A 646-nucleotide genomic window follows, 5' to 3' on the forward strand; every position below is an offset into this window, starting at 1 on the left:
GTTTGTGGGGGTTCGGCCCGGTCCCAACCGCCTTGCACTGACCGGGATCGGGGATTTTTCACCCCAAAAAACGTCCCCAGAGAGGAGGGTGAGTCCAGAAATCAGAAAGGGGAAATGCTGTTAAATGGCTTTTTGGTTTTAAATGTAAAACACAATGGCAGTTGGGTGAGAAGTAGAGATGGGCCAGTTTAAATCTTAATAGCTACTTATAGCATGAAATATATACCTTAAATAAATAGGCCCTTTGGATATTAGTTAACTTGGAAAAAAAGGTGTAAAGAATGTCTTCCTCCTGCCTAACCTGAACCTCCCCTCCTTTAGTTTCCAGAGCACAAAGCTGCTCGGCCCCAGGCAGCTCTGCACTGAGCTCTTATCTAAGGTCCTGGAAGCGGAACAGCCGCTCAGGCTGGGCAGGTTGTGTGCAGGGTCACGGTGACACCGCCGGGCAGCGGGAACAGAGCCAATAACTCCGAGATCCCAACCGCGTGTCTGCGGGGAACGGCGGGTTTTGAGGATCCAGGCACCTCCAGGGGGTTTATCCACCTTCCACCCACCTCCACGCAGCTCCAGACTGAAGCGACCGCTGATCAAACAGCAGGAACTCTGAGCGCGGGGACGTGTTTAAAGCACAAGCATGTACACCCAC

The sequence above is a fragment of the Columba livia genome, chromosome 20 (assembly GCF_036013475.1).
Source record: "Columba livia isolate bColLiv1 breed racing homer chromosome 20, bColLiv1.pat.W.v2, whole genome shotgun sequence".
Lineage (NCBI taxonomy): Eukaryota > Metazoa > Chordata > Aves > Columbiformes > Columbidae > Columba > Columba livia.